Consider the following 20,000-nt stretch of genomic DNA (forward strand, 5'->3'; position numbering starts at 1 on the left):
CACTTTCGGTAGTGACCAAGATTTGTTTGGACACCCATCCGGTCTTGGTTTTTTTTTTGGGGGGGAGCAATAAAAATTCAGCAATTTATCAATTCACCGCTCATGTCACAATTATTTTTCTTATTTCTGTCTTTCCCAAGAATTAGTCATGCTTCTCTGTCTCCCACTTCGGTGACACAGCCTTCGTTCGTAAATTGAATGATTATAGTTTTCGAAATAGTATAAAAATGATCTGACTGTTTTCCCTACACAAAATCATGTTTTTACTTCAGGATTACGGATGGAATAATAATAATAATAATAATAATAATAATAATAATAATAATAATAATAATAATAATAAAGCTATAAATACTCCATCGCCCCCTCCTTTGTCTTTGGATAACTCAATAGATTTCGAAGCTATTTTAATAAAAGGGACATTGTTGTTTACTCTGAGATTGTAGAACAACACTAAGCAGAGAAATATAGAGTTTGCTGTTTGTTTTCGAAAGGAGAATGAGTTTATGTTATTCACTGAGTAAACTTGCCTTTTATTTAGCAAGATTTGTAGCGTGTAAGAGTCGGCCACAACCATGTAAGCATCAAAATACTTATTGCTTTTATACTCAGTATATTAACATCATTATACTAACAATGACGAAAGACATTTATAGTCTTGATCTAAGTTTTCCTATACAGTATGACAATGCAACCTCCATGTACACCATAAAATGTTACTATAAAACTATAACATTACCTTGTAATGTAATTTATACAGTTCAAGAAAAAATAAAGGTTGAAAGTTATTAGTGCTAGTTGGTGGGTGAAGAGGTTAACGGATGGCCTCAGCAGGGTATAATCTTACAAATGGCGATCATCCAGGTTAGAAAAAGCCCAGCTGGAGAAACTATAACAAATATGGAATTTGAGTATTAATGCCATCATTGATTAAACTATGAAAAAGCATGAAAGAAAAAATGCCAGGGTTTTTCTTTTGGAAAGATCAGCGTATACTCGAAATTACCAGTTTTCGCTACTTGTCTACCGAAATCCCACTGTAATTTAAATTTTGGGTTATGCTGGCTTTGGCAAAATTTAAATACGTGTTCATCAATACTTTTGGTATTTCGCGCACCAAAATCTTTATTGACGATGATTCAGTCATATCGCTTTTCATTTTCCAATTAAAATTATATGTACATACATACACATATACTGTTGTAATTATAATCACATACACTATATATGTAATTATGTATACATATAAAAGTAACATATAATACATATGTAATATATATATATACATATATATATATATATATATATATTTATATATATATAATATATATATATATATATGTATATATATATATATATATATATATATATATATATATATATATATATATATATATATATATATATATATATATATATATATATATATATATATATATATATATATATATATATATATATGAAGGCAGTGTGAAAATAAACGCACGAGTCATATTGCGAAAGATTTATGTCTCAAATATACAGCTGGGTGTAGGTAAAAAGGACAAGCTCATAACAGTCTTTGCTTTATGCTTTTTATTTCTTGATTGATATCATGGGTTCACGGAACTTAAATCATCGAGAAAAATAAACAAATATTACATTGTGTCATAAATTTGTCGTTTTGACGATGTTTGGCAACATGCATATTTATGGCTTCCAACTTCCACATTTGAAAAAATTACCACTAATTTCAAATAGTTTACTGGTAAAAGCAAAATGTACAAAAAAAGAGAAAATAATCCGTGGCACGCCAACAGAGTTACACATCAACTTTTATCTTCTGGAAAACATTAATTTTATCATCCAAGTTTTTTCCATTATGTTATGTTGCAATATGCCCTTGAATGACACGCTGCCTTGGTGATTCTGATCTGTCTCTGAATTATTGTTTATTTCCCTATATTATTTGTTTGTAGTTTGACTAACCTTGCGTTATTTGTTGTTAGATAAGTCTTTTGCTGTAGTACACTTTCTTTGAATACTTTTAATTAATATCTTTTTTGGTTTGTTGTAAATCATTGTTGTCAGCTATTGGGTGTATTTTCTAAATGTTCTCCGTATCCCACGTGAAGAATATGAGGCAAATGAAGCTAACTCAAACGACGTAGTATTAGTTGTAATCCAAAGGTAAAGAAGTGAAAAATGCGCCGAAGTTTCTTCGGCGCAACAGCGTATAATACCGTATGAGCCGCGGCCCATGAAACTATCTGCCACAGCCCGGTGGTGGCCTGTCCTATAGCGTTGCCTGACGCACGATCATGGCTAACTTTAACCTTAAATCAAATAAAAACTACTGAGGCTACAGGGCTGCAGTTTGGTATGTTTGATAATTGGAGGGTGGATGATCAACATTCCGATTTGCAGCCTTTAGCCTCAGTAGCTTTTAAGATCTAAGGGCGGACAGAAAAGGTGCGGATAGAAAAAGCACGGAGGGACAGACAAAGCCGGCACAATAGTTTTCTTTTACAGAGAACTAAAACTGTAAACTGGGTTCTGTGTCTTTTTCATTTTCAGACTAAATAAAATCTAATATGAGTTTCCAGCCAGGAGTTAAAAGTACAAACTGGTTTCTAAGGCTTTTTAATACTAAATTGATTGAAATTTATATATTACTGGTAATCCTTTCTTGGATTCTATAGTGTGCCTTGGATCTCCAGTAAAGGGCTGCTCTTCAAAGGACCCCGTATCCACTTTTCTACACAGAGAGGGGGTTATTATTTGTCTGCAGTATGTAATGATTGCGATTATGTGATGGGTTAAAAAAAATCTTTATCTAAGAATTTATAATACGGGAAGTTTAGTGCATCAACTTAGGACCCAGTTAGATGCTTTCTTGTTGAGGAAAAAAAATACACTGCCATCACCAGTGACGTGTAAAATAAATATTGTTAAACTGCGATAAAAAGAAAATTGTCCTCCATTTCAAAAGTAACAAAGCTGTCACGAAGATAAATTCGAAGCGAAACCAACTAGGAACTCCATTAGGGGACAAAATCAACAACGTGCCAAGTGGAGGGAGTCAAAGGAAACTGGGAGGCTTTTAGGAGAAAAGGTTCCCCAAAAATGGAAAATAACACCTTTAAACAGATGACAGGAAAGGAGATAAAACGACATGCAATTTACACAGAAAACAGGCGCCCATTGCTACTCATACACTGCTGCTGCTTACTTCATATATATATATATATATATATATATATATATATATATATATATATATATATATATATATATATATATATATATATGTGTGTGTGTGTGTGTGTGTGTGTGTGTGTCTATATTTATTAAATTAATGTATATTTTGCATCAATAGTGGAAAACAAAAAAGTAAAACGCACGTGAGTGCTCACCTAGGCAAAGGAACTCAGTCCCTAACAGTGAGAGAGAGAGAGAGAGAGAGAGAGAGAGAGAGAGAGAGATTTTTAAAAATCTTTTTTACATCATGAGGTTTAATGTCTAATTGGACAAAATTGGTGAAACAGACTCTGGCTAAGTTATAAAAACCTCATTTTTGAATTCGGATATCATTATTGCTCAGCTACATTTGAAAAATCCTCCTTAAGAAACAAGATGAAAAGAATAAACTTCCATAATGAGCAAATGAAGACTAAGACGGTTGGTAAATACTGTAGTAGTGAAAAGACCGCCTCCATACAACCTGTTTTTCTCCAAACAAAAGCCTTACAGTCGTTTCCCTTTTGGTCTGTTCTCGCTTTAGATATTATCATAATTATACTTCCTTTTCGGTTTCTGTGGAGCTTTGTACTACCTACAAAGAGGATGGTTCTGTACCTCACAATAAACTTCCGTTTCCTTAACGGTTTGTCTTCGATTTCTTTTTCTTTAACTTTTCAAAGTTTCTTCACAGTGTTTTTGTATATACTACGAAGAACTGTTTGATCTGTACTGCCTTGAAACAGAGAGTTAAAGTTAAGTATAGCTTAGTTTAACCAGACCACTGAGCTGATTAACAGCTCTCCTAGGGCTGGCCCGAAGGATTAGACTTGTTTTACACAGAGAGAGAGAGAGAGAGAGAGAGAGAGAGAGAGAGAGAGAGAGAGAGAGACCTACACTCTACATATGTGAGAGATAAACAGTACATTGCGAAATACAAGTGTTACATTGAGACAAAGAACGCTTTCAAAAAACGCTCACTTAGAGAAGAAGAAGAAGGAGAGAGAAGAGAGAGAGAGAGAGAGAGAGAGAGAGAGAGAGAGAGAGTACCTACACTCTACATGTGTGAGAGATAGACATTGCGAAATACAAGTATTACAGTGAGACAAAGAACGCTTACACTTAGAGAAGAAGAAGAAGAAGAAGAAGAAGAAGAAGAAGAAGAAGAAGAAGAAGAAGAAAAGAGAGAGAGAGAGGGAGAGTGAGAGAGAGAGAGAGTTTTCATTTGAACTGTGAAAAGTGGTGATGTCTGTATATAATGGGTAAGAGAATTTTTTATTCACATTATTTTATATTTAGCCTTTTATTTCAACGTTGTTTGTGTCCTTTAATAAATCTGATCCTAAACTACAGAGGCTTCATCCTAAACAAGTTTTGTACATGTTCATTGTTTTCAGTGCAATGTTATCAAGTTGACGTAGTCTTAGTAATGGACGAAGATCTACAATTTAATTTTTTCTTAACTCTCTCTCTCTCTCTCTCTCTCTCTCTCTCTCTCTCTCGCAAAAGTTTTTTTTTTCTGTCTGATTTTCAGTAGAAGACACTGAACTTTATGAATCTAAGAAAAGTTCCTCCCCCTATCAAAAGGCACCGATATGCCCACGAAGCCACCATATCACACATTCGCTTTGTGGAAATGAAAAGAAGCTTTTTTTTTTTAACTCGGGCCCCACTGAGCTTTGAAATATCCCTCCCCTTCCTAATTTCCGAATTTTGAGCATTTGAGTTAAATAGATAAGTTCTTTAGGCTGCCAGTCCCATCGGACTCCGCAAGGCTCGCCAAGATGCGAAAAGCTACAAAAACCATCAGTATAACTCCCCCCGCCCCTCACGACTCTACTCCTTAAAACTTTGAGGTTTTGATTTCGTAAAGTAGCGACTGCTTCTTTCGGGTTACTTTGGAAATCTCATCCTGCTTCTGTTTCCTGAATCTTAAAAGCTTCCTCCCTCCAAAGGTCAGGCCTGATGCCTCATCCACGTTTGAGCTCGACAACATTTCTTCCCTCTTCCATTTTCTTTTCGAGCCTGGCCTGGAAAAGGACACTGGGTTGTCCGTCCCATCTTCCTTTACTCTCAGAACAAGTTGATTTCAAGTCCGCAGATCTCTTGTCCCGCGATTTATCTCCTCTGCTTCCCGTAAATCGGAAAATGTGTCTCTAGGCCTCGCTTCCTGAGCCCCCCTTAGGCACGAGTAATGGAATGGCTAATAAGGTGAAATATTGAATCCCTTTTCCCTTATATAAATCTTAAAGGCGTTTTTAGAGCATGTAATACACGAAATATCACGGTGGTGTCATAATTCTTCCACTAATAGGAGAGAGAGAGAGAGAGAGAGAGAGAGAGAGAGAGAGAGAGAGAGAGAGAGAGAGAGAGAGAGAGAGTTATTAGTCTTATTACCTTTCCTATACACTTGTTAAAGAACATGTGCATATCAATATTTTTTGCCCTTATGTGGTAAGCATTGCCTAAGTGATGAAAAGATAGAGTTAAGTTCCTTTTCTGCCTCGAATATATTTCAACTCGTTTTCTTTGCTGGGTTAAAACTGCCATATCTGTTACGAACGATTCTGAAACAAGCATACAATCAGTGAATACTCAGATGAGAATAAACAACGGAAAACAAAGCGGTAGAAGTGACCATTTAAAAGGCAGGGTTCTTCAAGACAAATGATTTTGTTTCATTTGGACAAAAAAGAAACATTGGCATCTACTGTCTCTTGGTGTTTGAGGCACAATTGTGATCATGCATGTAGCCAGTAATCACAGAAATATGCAAGCGAAAGATTTTGTATTGTATTATTTTATTGACCAAGTGATAAAATATTTACATCATGAACAAGGCACTGATTCGCAGTACATTTTTGCTATTAAATAAACCAACACTCTACAGGTAAAATCAGGTATAGATTATACTTATAGCTGTATAACTCTCATGGTGATGACTGTTATCATAAGAACTAGATAAATTTCTTCATAATGTCAAACAGGAATGATAGAAAGTTAACTAGCTATTTACATCGTCATGTTTTGCTGGCATTGTTAATACACATATGAGGGCTGTTGGGTCAAAGACGTCTGTACGAGCACATAAATCGCTCCTTCACAGCCTTCACTTCCCAAATGGTCATTGTCTACCTCCTCTCTGTTTCCTAAACTTTATGGCCCGCCCAAGTTGTATGTCATTATGCAATTAACTAACATTTTCCTAGCAGTGACCGAGCTCGATTTGAAGAGACATGCCTGACTTTGTCTCTTCACAGTGAAAACAAAATTAATTCTTATGAGCGCGAAAAAAAATTATGGAGCCTTGAGAATTATTCTTGATCTCTTTTGATCTCTTCTCGAATTCCCTTCAACAGCCTGAGATATCTGCCTTAATACTGTGCAAATGAAGAAACTTTCTCCAAAGTTTGCCGAATCTGAAGGCCGACGAATTCTTTTTTCTCAGAGAATAAGAGACTGGTCTTCAAATCCTTCATTCGTCTTTCGCTTATACCACTATGTTAAATTGATCTTAAATTGATCTTAAAGGCCTAAATCTAGTGCATAACAATTTTAACATATACACACTTCATGCCATATTCCAATGAAAATTTTAAAAATGCTACATGTACGAAAGTAATATTATCGTTCTTTTTTTCTATTAATAATATACTGGTAGCAATAGGAAGTAAGCCAATAAGACCTTTAACTTGCTAAGGGAGTTTCCACGGAGGAAAATACCCGTAAGTAAAAGCAGAAAAGAACAGGTATCAAGGAGGAAGAATACATTTACATTACCCCACACACGGTGCAACCCACCACCGTTGACTAACCACTAAGCACGTAATTCACCACACTGGTCATCTTAACGTGAGTAAATTGAGCCGCCTCGCCCAGGGATCGAACCCAGGTCCCTCACTTGTGAAGAGAGTACGATGAAACGTCATGTAAATTCATACCCTTGGTACGAGCCTCGGCTTGGTAGTACCTAAGGTCCCAGAATTGTAACTTGAGTCTCTCTTATATGTAGTCAATTTTGACGGCATGGATATATTCGTAATCCAATAAAACAAGTAAAAATGCTACGAAGTTTCTTCGGCGCAATCGAGTTTTCTGTACATCGTATAATCAAAGCCACCGAAAATAGACCTATCTTTCGGTGGTCTCGGTATAATGCTGTATGAGCTGCGGCCCATGAAACTTTAACCACAGCCCGGTGGTGGCCTGGCCTATATCGTTGCCAGACGCACGGCTCCGGCTAGCTTTAACCTTATATAAAATAAAAACTACTGAGGCTAGAGGGGTGCAATTTGGTGCTTGGAGGGTGGATGATCAACATACCAATTTGCGGCCCTCTAGCCTCAGTAGTTTTTGATTTGAGGGCGGACAAAAAATAGTGCGGACGGACAGTCAAAGCCGGCACAATAGCTTTCTTTTCAGAAAACTAAAATGATCAGTTCCTCACCAATGACTTCCTTCTCCCGCCCCGGCCTCGGGAGACATACGATCGATTTAGAAAGAAGCTTTTATGACTGCAGTACGACCATTCAGGTCACTGCACAGATTCCGCTGACATTCCAGTGACCCCAGGTTCTTGTTTTCGTCACCTGATGTAATCGTGGCCTCAATTTGATTTACTTTTTTCTTATCATCTCTTTTAGGATGTTTTTGGGAGTCTTTTTTACTTTACTGCTTGGTATTTTAATTTTAGAGGGAAGTCTCTGAACCGTTCTTTTTCGTACTTCAAGTGTCATGGTAACATGCTTCTAACCGTAAATATTTCTTTTTCATTTCATTCATTTATTTTCTTATATTTTCAATATAAATCAAAATTCTGCAGCAAACTTCGGTGTGGTCTAACAGGCGTGAATCCCATTTGCAGCAAACTTCCACAGCCTTACGGAGGAGTTCCATTTGTAAAAATAAAGCCTCTCTTATTACAAATGGCGTGTCATTTATTTCCACTTTGCAGGTAATTCATATTCTGAATACTGAGCCACTTATTTCGAATACTTCTGCCAAAACCACGCCCTTATTCCTTAGGCTTACCTCTCGTCCTTTTTCATTTTTGACTCAGGACTATACACCTTTTTCTTTTCCCTATTAAAATCTAAGTTCTCTATGTTCTCTGCTGGATCAAACCGACCCTAAAAAACGCTCATTTCATTCGGTTTGAATGAATGACTCCGCATTACGTCTTGAGCTTAGAGTGCCTTCGTGAAGAACTACAATCACAATAAATGTTAATGGAGCCTGAGGGGATGCTGCAGAATAACTAAAGAGAGTAACTAACAGGAACATTTTCGTTACTTTTTGTGGCCGTTTCGAATCCTCTTTTGGTAGTATCATCTCAATATATAAGATATACACAAGGTCATTTTGGTTATCAAATTTATTATTATTATTATTATTATTATTATTATTATTATTATTATTATTATTATTATTATTATTATTATTATTACAAAATAATATTCAAACTAGCTGTCGTTGCAAATGTTGATAATATTAACATAAGAAAAATTATTCTCAAATGTTTGAATTCCCGTTCTGACTCTTAGTGTTTTGGTAATGGAGAAAAAAATATCTTGACAGATAATTCACTGAACTGATTTATTATGTGTTGGAAATTAAATAAGTTTAAACATTGAATTCACCAGATCTCTCTCTCTCTCTCTCTCTGACATAAACACACCCCCACACGCACACATACACATTCTCTGTCTCTCTCTCTCTCTCTCTCTCTCTCTCTCTCTCTCTCTCTCTCTCTCTCTCTCTCTCTCTATTTTACTCTACTAATATAAGGAACAACTGATGCGTAAATCCTTGATAGTTACCTGTACGATCCTGCAATAATTTTGGCTGAAGTAACAAGCTATATTAGCTTATGAAATATTTTAAGAAAATGTGATGAGATGTACAATGAATACGGAAAAAAAGAAAAAGGCGGATCAAAGAAAGGGAGTATTTAAAAATGAATGTAAATAACTAACCTAATAAAAGTAAAAAAAAAATCAAAAGAAAATAACGAAATTGCAATTATAACTTTTTAAATAATAATATTCTAAATAACAAGAAAAACAGATTCAGAAACAAAACATTTCGATCATAAACATACAGCACCTGAGGAAAAATAAGTCTGTGAGAAAAACCTCTTTAAAATACCTTCGTAACTTCTTTCAAAATGGTCCATAGTATCATCCTCCATAACAAGGTCAAGAAAGTCTCTTGACTTAATGTGCAAACAGAAACATCATTACTTCTCTCCGGATTATTTGCTCGAGAACAGCGTGCAGTGAACATTGTACTTGTGTTCAAACATTCTGGAAATCATTTATTTACTATTTAATCAAGACAGGGGAAAGTAAACCTTATGGAAGAACTTTGGAATTTCCCTGAGGGGGCAAAGGAAAGTATGAGGAAAACTGGCTTCTACTTATTGATAAATTTTTAATGCTGTGGTTCACGCAACTTAGAATTTCTTAGCCGGGCCAAGGACGTACTTGTTTGAAGGGATCAGACATCTTAGAGAGTAGCTGGAAGCAGGTTGATCTTAGCGACGGTTTAGACTTAACCATTTTACGGATACATGAACTGGCTCTCTCTCTCTCTTTGTATACGTACATACATACACACACACACACACACACACACACACACACACACACACACACACACACACACACATATACACATATATATATATATATATATATATATATATATATATATATATATATATATATATATATATATGTATATATTCTTACGTTCTGGGGCCTGTTGGAGGAATGTACAGGGATTTTTTTATCATGAACTGCCTTACGGGGCCAACAAATAGTACCCAGAATGTAATAAATGGATGGGAAAGAGGGATGACCTACCTTAATCATCAGTGATTAATCAGGGCGTGGAAGATCGCAATGGGAAATGAGTATCAAGGTACGTTAAACTGAATTTATTTACAGATGAAGCAATCAAGCAATTAATCTGAAAAGGCTGATGCCACAGCAAGTAAGCGCATATAATGTGAAATAAAATTAGGCCATGCAATTTCTCATTATGAAAAGGGTGACTATGGCTGGAAGGAAGCTCCAGTGTCTACCGTAGCTGGCAGGTCCACTGGTAAACTAAAGCCATCCAGGGGTGCCACTGAGACGGACTGAGTCCAGACCCTCTCAGGGCGAGACATCTCTGGTGGCACAGCCACGGAGGATGTGGCACTAATCAAGTTGACGTGCTTAGTAGAGGGCATATGTTTCGGGCAGCCAGGATATCCGGCAGTATAGTGCCCTGGGGTTCCACAGTCTCGGGAGGGTTCCTTGGGATGGGCTGATCTTCCTACAGTGATGGTTGGTGGAGAAGGACAGTGATGGTTGGTGGAGAAGGTTCAGCGGGCGTAGAGGGAGAGGAGTTTTGGTGGTTGGTAGTAGGCTGCCTATTGTTGCCCAATGTGTAGCAGCAATCAGCTTCAGTGTGGCCGAACCTTTTACAGTTTGTGCAAGTAGGCTTGCTAGGCAGGCTGTACTGTAGATGTGGAAGTGATCCTGAAGGTATAATGTTCCTTATGGGTGGAAACACTTGGAAAATGGTAGTGATCCTGAAGGAGCTAAGGTCCTTATGGGCAGATACACTGTTGTTGGCTCTCTGTATCTCAGGTACAGGTGTAGTGGCTTATGGTTGAGTACTTTGGTTTGGTGGCACTGGGGTGCTGGTGGGCTCCGGGGAATAACACTAAAAGGCAGTGCAACCAAACTGCACTGAAAGAAATGGCACCCTGCCTTGGCAGAATGTAAGTAAGGAGTAAGAGGGAAAGTGGAAAGGTAAGTGCTTCAGTAACTTAACTGGTTGGCAGTGCCTCAGATTAGTGGCACTGTGGAGGGGGAAACCCTTGGGCTTGCACTCGTGGGTGGCTAGTCCCAAGAACTAGTGGTTGCTTCCTGACATGAGGAAAGGAAGGTTATGGGGTTTGCACGCAATATACGATTTGGTGCTTGCAGCATATGCAAGTCTCGAATGATGGGTACCCAATCATGATAACTATTATTAAATGGTGGTACATTTGCTCTGTGAAAGGTACGAGAATTCACACTCCGAGGGCTGAGGCACTTTATAGAAAATAGAGATGGGAGACAATTCAATGGACACGGGCGCGCATATAAATTTGTGCATTATGTTTGAATGGGTAAAAGGAATAATTGAATGGGGTCTTAAAAGATCAAAGTTTTGGGTGAAAATGAAAAGGAAAGATTTCTTTTTGTACTTAGCTTTATGAATTAGTGGGTTTATTTTCCAATACTCATTTATTAATTTTAATATTCCCCTTGTTATGATGAAAGAAATAATCTCTCTCTCTCTCTCTGAGAGCGTATTTGTAATGGGATGTATTTGTTGGGTGATTTAAGTTACTCTACCTTTTCTCATGATAAATTACGTTGTGCAAAATTACGCTAAGATACTATTTTTTCAAAAATGAGCTTTTGATATTTATGTAATTTTACTGGCTAGCTCCTATCATGACAAGTGATATGGTGGAAAAAGGGTTTTCAAATTATTCTCAAAAGCACCAAGGTATTCCGTTAGGTTGACGTTAGGGCGAAAAGCAATGGAATTCGTTCGGCGTGAACGAGATGTGGAACTGAGGCACGCAGGAAACAGCTGATGGCTAACTCGTTGTCTTGGTTGAGTGATAAGAATGAGGGTTTAGAATTTAAGAAAAAGGAACACTCGACTTTCTTGACTGAAGGGGGGTTGTTGAATGCAAAATCGAATTATTTAACTTAAAACATCAGTAATACCTTTGCTCTACTTAACATTGAACGCAAGTTTGAACTGAATGACGCTCCTTGAATGGTTGGAGTGTAGTGGGGGGGACTCTGGTATGCACATGCGCCAAGCTGGGAGAAGCCACTGGTCCAGCATCTAACTGCCAGAGGTCGCTACGCGTGTTTTAACACCGTGATTTCTCGGCCTACACTTTTAACCACAGACATTGTACACTTTCTCTGCCGTAACTTTTTTCTGAACAACACTCTTAGCTAACTGTTCCCGGCTGACATATGCAATAAATCCCTGGCAAAGCACTTCCTAATTCCTAATGATCAGTTATCTGGCAGCCCAGCATAGCTGCTATTCTGGAGACACAAACTTTCGCGGGAAGCTACTCTCCCTCGCTGACTTAAGAACCCCTTTTGGCGCCTTTGCCTCTCTTATGAAATTCTAACTACGAGATTTGTTGCGTTTTCCCTTTTATTTTTATTATTAACACTTTTCCCTATCTTGTTCCTAACTTGTCCTTAATTTTACAAGACTTGTGATAATACCCTTACCAGTTTACTCTTGCTTCGATTCGGTCGCCCTTATTGCCTTTGTGAAACAATGGAATTAAATTAAATGATATATCAGTCCTCGGTTCTTTTCATTCCTAGTCTTAGCAAACAGCAAGGCTAATTATCATGGCTAGTTCTCTAGGAATCCTGGCAAGATCACCACTCTTACGTTCTGGGGTCTGTTGGATGAATGTACAGGGATTTTTTTTATCAAGAACTGCCTTATGGGGCCAACAGATAGTACCCAGAATGTAATAAATGGATGGGAAAGAGGGATGACTTACCTTAATCATCAGTAATTAATCAGGGAGTGGAAGGTCGCCATGGGAAATGAGAATCAAGTTACGTTAAACTGAATTTATTTACAGATGAAGCAATCAAGCAATTAATCTGAAATGGCTAATAATACAGCAAGCACATATAATGTGAAATAAAATTAGGCCATGCGTAGCAAATTTCTTATTATGAAAAGGGTGACTATGGCTGGAAGGAAGCTCAGGCTGTCTTGTGCACAATGGTATGAAGGGGACGGATTGGTGCCCCGCAACTGCGATGCAGGTAATTCTTGCTTATATCAGAAATGGCAGTACTTCTAAGTGGGTCCAGCCGCTTGGGAGCAGAGTAGCAGGATTTCTTAACCTGTTCTATGCAGAGCTCTTGCAAGATGATCTGGATACTCTGACAATTAAACCCGTGCCAGGATGAAGGGAGAAAGATGAGGTACATTTTGAGTGTGCTCTCTCAGGTGGTCGCGGAGCGTCTCGCTTGTTGGTTTGCCCATCTCCTCAGCAGTCTTAGGGTATTTTGAGTTGAACACAAAGGCATAGGTCGAATCTGAAAGCAATTCCTGAAGCCAGTAATAGGTTCATACAGTAAGAAGCCTTATAGCTAAGTTCAAGATAGTAGCCTCCTTTAATAGCACATTTGCCCTTGTGAATTTAATGATTTCCCTAACCCCAAATCACGTGATGGGCGGGGGGACTAAGGAGCGGCATTGTTCACACCAAAATCAGGCAATTTGGGGGGTGTATAGGCCTACCTCTGTTCAAATGTGTCATGGCGTCTCCTTCCCGCCGCTAATTTCCCACTCAAGCTGATGCCTGAGAGACGAATTTTTGAAAATACGGAAGAATATATATATATATATATATATATATATATATATATATATATATATATATATATATATATATATATATATAATAACAGACAAAATAGATGGCACGAAAGAAATATATAATAAATTTTACTGTTTTCTCTTTTAATTCCGTTGAAGTTTCAATTATTATTCATCACTTGTCATCCAGCTTTTATTTTTTTTTATGTTTGATGCTATTTCCAAAAAACTGATGAACATTTGATTCTACATTTCTTCTGCAATATTGCGTAGAAATGGAAATGATAATGAGAATAATAATAATATATTGCTATACAATGAGAACAAACAATAATATCTTTTATATACCTAAATAAAACTAGGCAGAGTGATGATAATCTATAAACACAATATCAAATTTACCAAAGAAATGGCATAAACTCTCTCTCTCTCTCTCTCTCTCTCTCTCTCTCTCTCTCTCTCTCTCTCTCTCTCTCTCAGATGATGGCACTGCTATCACCCCCACAAAAGCGCATAAACACAATATCAAATTTATCAAAGAAATGGAATAAACTTTCTCTCTCTCTCTCTCTCTCTCTCTCTCTCTCTCTCTCTCTCTCTCTCTCTCTCTTTCTCTCAGATGAAGGCACTGCTATCACCCTCACAAAAGCGCATAAACACAATATCAAATTTACGAAAGAAATGGCATAAGCTCTCTCTCTCTCAGATGAAGGTACTGCTATCACCCTCACAAAAGCGCATAAACACAATATCAAATTTACAAAAGAAATGTCATAAGCTTTCTCTCTCTCTCTCTCTCTCTCTCTCTCTCTCTCTCTCTCTCTCTCTCTCTCTCTCTCTCTCAGATGAAGGCACTGCTATCATCCTCACAAAAGCGCATAAACACAACATCAAATTTACAAAAGAAATGTCATAAGCTTTCTCTCTCTCTCTCTCTCTCTCTCTCTCTCTCCCTCCCAGATGAAGGCACTGCTATCATCCTCACAAAAGCGCATAAACACAACATCAAATTTACAAAAGAAATGTCATCAGCTTTCTCTCTCTCTCTCTCTCTCTCTCTCTCTCTCTCTCTCTCAGATGAAGGCACTGCTATCATCCTCACAAAAGCGCATAAACACAATATCAAACTTACAAAAGAAATGTCATAAGCTTTCTCTCTCTCTCTCTCTCAGATGAAGGCACTGCTATCACCCTCACAAACGCGCATAAACACAATATCAAATTGACAAAAGAAATGTCATAAGCTTTATCTCTCAGTCACGAATTCCAAGAGACAGAAGGATCTTGTTCCAGAAAATTAGAAAGTGGAAAAAAGCTCTTGCAAAAGAAAAGAATGCATGGAAAGTGATGGAACTAAAAAGTAAGATAGAAAATGCAGAACAAAAGATTATACAATCAAAAGAAAATGAAAAATGGAACCTAGATGAAATGACGCTACAAAATATCAAGCAAAACCCTAAAATTTTTTATTCATATGCAAAAAAGATGAATAAAATAAGAGTAGAAATAGGCCCTCTAGGAATTGAAGGGCGATTAACGAATGAAAAAGGAAATATGTAACATATTAGCAGAAAGATATAAGAGTGAATTTACACTAGAATTGACAATGAAGATAATGATACAGAAATAAGAGATGAAAATACTGAATACTTATCAGATATAGATATTACAGAAGCCGATATTGTGCAGGCTATTAATGAAATTAAAATTGGATCAGCAGCAGGACCAGATGGAGTACCTGCCATATTGTTAAAGAAAGTGGTTCATTCAATCGCAAAGCCGCTAGCAATATTATTAAGACAAAGTATAGATACAGGCAAGATTTATGATGAGCATAAATTAGCATATATTACTCCTACTTTCAAAAGTGGTTCAAGACTAGAGGCAAGTAATTATAGGCCTGTGAGTCTGACATCTCATATTATGAAAGTATATGAAAGGGTAATGAAAAAATATAATGAAACATTTAATGAAAAATAGATGGTTCAATATAGGACAACATGGTTTTGTACCCGGAAAAAGTACACAAACCCAACTGTTAGTCCACCATGAAAGCATATATAAAAATATGATAAATGAAAAGATACAGATGTGGTTTACCTAAACTTTGCAAAAGCTTTTGACAAGGTAGATCATAATATATTAGCGAAAAAAATTAGAAAACATAACATTGTTGACAAAGTAGGAAGATGGATAAAAGAATTTTTGCAAAATAGAAAACAGATAGTGATTGCAAACGATGAGAAATCGGATGAAGCTACGGTAATATCCGGTGTACCACAGGGTACGGTGTTAGCTGCATTGCTGTTTGTGATTATGATTGCAGACATAGACAGTAATGTTAAGGACTCAGTAGTAAGAAGTTTCATGCAGATGACACAAGAATAAGTAGAGAAATTGCTTGTGATGAAGATAGAACTCACTACAAAGAGACCTAAACAAAATATATAAATGGGCAGAGATAAATAGGATGGTATTTAACTCTGATAAATTTGAATCAATGAACTATGGTCATAAAGTAGGAATGCTATATGCTTATAAAGGACCTAATAATGAGACAATCACAAACAAGGAAGCAGTTAAAGACCTTGGTGTGATGTTGAATAGGAATATGTTATGCAATGATCAAATAGCAATTCTATTGGCAAAATGCAAAAGCAAAAATGGGAATGTTGTTCCGGCACTTCAAAACAAGAAAAGCTTAACACATGATTATGCTTTATAAAACGTACGTACGAAGTCCACTTGAATATTGCAATATAATATGGTACCCACACTACCAAAAGGATATTGCACAAATAGAGAGAGTGTACAAAGGTCATTTACAGCTAGAATAGAAGAAGTTAAGGACCTTGACTACTGGGAAAGACTACAATTCTTAAATTTATATAGTCTTGAAAGGAGAAGAGAACGCTACATGGTAATTCAAGCATGGAAACAGATAGAAGGAATTACCGAAAACATCATGGAACTAAAATTATCAAAAAGAGCAAGCAGAGGTAGATTAATAGTGCCAAAAAACTACCAGGAAAATTAAGGAAAGCACACAGGACATTAATCCACCACGCACCAGCATCGATAATGCAGCGTCTATTCAATGCGCTACCAGCTCATCTGAGGAACATAACAGGAGTGAGCGTAGATGTGTTTAAGAATAAGCTCGACAAATATCTAAGATGCATCCCAGACCATCCAAGACTGGAAGATGCAAAATATACCGGAAGATGCGTTAGCAACTCTCTGGTAGACATCAAATGTGCCTCACACTGAGGGACCTGGGGCAACCCGAACGAATTGTAAGGTCTGTAAGGTAAGGTCTCTCTCTCTCTCTCTCTCTCTCTCTCTCTCTCTCTCTATCAGATACAATATCAAACTTACAAAAGAAATGCACTCTCTCTCAGATCCTCACAAAAACGCATAAACACAACATCAAATTTACAAAAGAAATGTCAAAGCTTTCTCTCTCTCTCTCTCAAATGAAATGAAATCCTCACAAAAGGCATAAACACAACATCAAATTTACAAAAGAAATGTCATCTTTCTCTCTCTCTCTCTCTCTCTCTCTCAGATGAAGGTACTGCTATCACCTCACAAAAACACAATATCAAATTTACAAAAGAAATGTCATAAGCTTTCTCTCTCTCTCTCTCTCTCTCAGATGAAGGCACTGCTATCACCCTCACAAACGCGCATAAACACAATCATCAAATTGACAAAAGAAATGTCATAAGCTTTATCTCTCAGTCTCTCAAGAGACAGAAGGCACTGCTAGAAAAATTACCCTCTTGCAAAAAGAAAAGAATGCATGGAAAGTGATGGAACTAAAAAGTAAGATAGAAAATGCAGAACAAAAAGATTATACAATCACAAGAAAATGAAAAAAAATGGAACATGAAACACTACAAAATATCAAAAACCCTTTTTTTTATTCACAAAAGATGAATAAAATAAGGCCTCTAGGAATTGAAGGGCTTTCTATTAGCTATAAGAGTGAATTTACTAGAATTGACAAAAGATAATGATACAGAAATAAGAGATGAAAATACTGAATACTTATCAGATATAGATATTACAGAAGCCGATATTGTGCAGGCTATTAATGAAATTAAATTGGATCAGCAGCAGGACCAGATGGAGTACTCTGGTTCTTCTCTCTCTCTCTTATTAAGACAAAGTATAGATACAGGCAAGATTTATGATGAGCATAAATTAGCTATATTACTCTACTTTCAAAAGTGGTTCAAGATGAAGGCACTTATAGGCTATCATCCTCACAAAAGCGCATAAACACATAATCAAATTTAATGAAAAATAAATGGCATATAGCTACTCTCTCAACTCTTAGTCTCTCTCTCTGAAAGCTCTCTCTAAAAATCTGATAAATGAAAAAGATAGGATGTGGTTTACCTAGACTTTGCAAAAGCTTTTGACAAGGTAGATCACCCTCAAAAGCGATAAACACAACATCAAATTTGACAAAAGAAATGGCATAAAATAGAAAACAGATTGATTGCAAACGATCTCTCTCTCTCTCTCCACAGGGTCTCTGTTTGTGATTATGATCTCTCTCTCTCTCTCTCTCAGATGAAGGCACTGCTATCACCCGCACAAAAATGCACCAAAAAAGTTCGCACGGTAAACAACATCAAATTTACAAAATAAATGGCATAAGCTAGAATCTCTCTCTCTCTCTCTCAATCTCTCTCTCTCTCTCTCTCTCTCTCTCTTCTCATGGAAACAGATGAAGGCACTGCTATCAAAATCACAAAAAGCGCATAAACACATCATCAAATTTACAAAAGAAATGTCATAACACTTATCTCTCTTCTCTCTCTCTCTCTCTCTCTCTCTCTCTCTCTCTCTCAGATGAAGGCACTGCTATCACCAATCTCAAAAGAGTCAAAAGGCGCATAAACACAACATCAAATTTAAAATAAAAAGAAATGGCATAGCTTCTCTCTCTCTCTCTCTCTCTCAGATGAAGGCACTGCTATCACCCTCACAAAAGCGCATAAAACACAATATCAAATTTACAAAAGAAATGGCTAAGCTTTCTCTCTCTCTCTCTCTCTCTCTCTCTCTCTCAGATGAAGGCACTGCTATCACCCTCACAAAAGCGCATAAACACATCATCAAATTTACAAAAGAAATGGCATAAGCTTTCTCTCTCTCTCTCTCTCTCTCTCTCTCAGATGAAGGCACTGCTATCACCCTCACAAAAGCGCATAAACACATCATCAAATTTACAAAAGAAATGGCATCTCTCTCTCTCTCTCTCTCTCTCAGATCTCTCTCAGATGAATATCATCCTCACAAAGCGTTCACAACATCAAATTCTCAAAAGAAATCTCTCTCTCTCTCTCTCTCTCTCTCTCTCTCACTCTCTCAGATGACCCTCACTGCTATCACCCTCACAAAAACAACAACAAATTTACAAAAGAAATGGCATGCTTTCTCTCTCTCTCTCTCTCTCTCTCTCTCTCTAACCATCACAAAGAAAATAAATCAACATCAAATCTCTCAAAGAAATCTCTCTCTCTCTCTTCTCTCTCTCTCTCACTCTCACAAAAGCGCATCACAACATCAAATCTCTAAACACACATCAAATTTACAAAAAATGGTATTCTCTCTCTCTCTCTCTCTCTCTCTCTCTCTCTCAGATGAAGGCACTGCTATCACCCTCACAAAAGCGCATAAACACATCATCAAATTTACAAAAAGAAATGTCATAATTTCATCTCTCAGCTAAACACATCAAATTTACAAAAGAAATGGCTCTCTCTCTCTCTCTCTCTCTCTCTCTCTCTCTCTCTCTCTCTCTCTCTCTCTCTCAGATGAAGGCACTGCTATCACCCGCACAAAAGCGCATAAACAACATCAAATTTACAAAATAAATGGCATAAGCTTTCTCTCTCTCTCTCTCTCTCTCAGATGAAGGCACTGCTATCACCCTCACAAAAGCTAAACACATCATCAAATCAAAAGAAATGGTATAAGCTTTCTCTCTCTCTCTCTCTCTCTCTCTCTCAGATGAAGGCACTGCTAACCTCACAAAAGCGCATAAACACATCATCAAATTTACAAAAGAAATGTCATAAGCTTTCTCTATCTCTCTCTCTCTCTCTCTCTCTCTCTCTCTCTCTCTCTCTCTCTCTAAACTCTCAAATCTCTCTCTCTCTCTCTCAGATGAAGGCACTGCTATCACCCTCACAAAAGCGCATAAACACATCATCAAATTTACAAAAGAAATGGCATAAGCTTCTCTCTCACAAAAGATGGTTGCACCCTATCCCAAAAAGCGCATAAACACATCATCAAATTTACAAAAGAAATGGCATAAGCTTTCTCTCTCT

General features: G+C 37.1%; 1 long non-coding RNA gene across 1 annotated transcript in view; it reads right to left on the reverse strand.

Moving 5' to 3' along the window:
• The window catches only part of LOC136832115 (uncharacterized), a 146,449-nt gene that overhangs the window by 35,963 nt on the left and 90,486 nt on the right, over positions 1 to 20,000 (reverse strand). The window lies entirely within an intron of this gene.

Source organism: Macrobrachium rosenbergii, chromosome 49 (genome assembly GCF_040412425.1).
Source record: "Macrobrachium rosenbergii isolate ZJJX-2024 chromosome 49, ASM4041242v1, whole genome shotgun sequence".
In the NCBI taxonomy this organism is placed as follows: Eukaryota; Metazoa; Arthropoda; class Malacostraca; order Decapoda; family Palaemonidae; genus Macrobrachium; species Macrobrachium rosenbergii.